The sequence below is a fragment of the Mandrillus leucophaeus genome, unplaced genomic scaffold (assembly GCF_000951045.1).
Source record: "Mandrillus leucophaeus isolate KB7577 unplaced genomic scaffold, Mleu.le_1.0 Scaffold1083, whole genome shotgun sequence".
NCBI lineage: Eukaryota > Metazoa > Chordata > Mammalia > Primates > Cercopithecidae > Mandrillus > Mandrillus leucophaeus.
Window position 1 is genome coordinate 29,094 of NW_012099021.1, and position 205 is coordinate 29,298.

Below are 205 nucleotides of genomic sequence, written 5' to 3' on the forward strand. Positions count from 1 at the left end.
TTTGGGGTGGCCGGGGCAGACTCGCTACTCGAAGTCCCTGAGTGGCAGCCCCAGCCGACTTCCGAGGCAGAACTCCCACCTTCACCTGGGTCTAGCTCCGCCTCTGCCTGGGTTAGGCCTGTCCTCCCCTCAGCCCCGCCTCCACTCAATCCCGATTGACTGGAGGAAGAAGGCGGCCCGACCATTGGCCCCTTTTTGAGGGGGC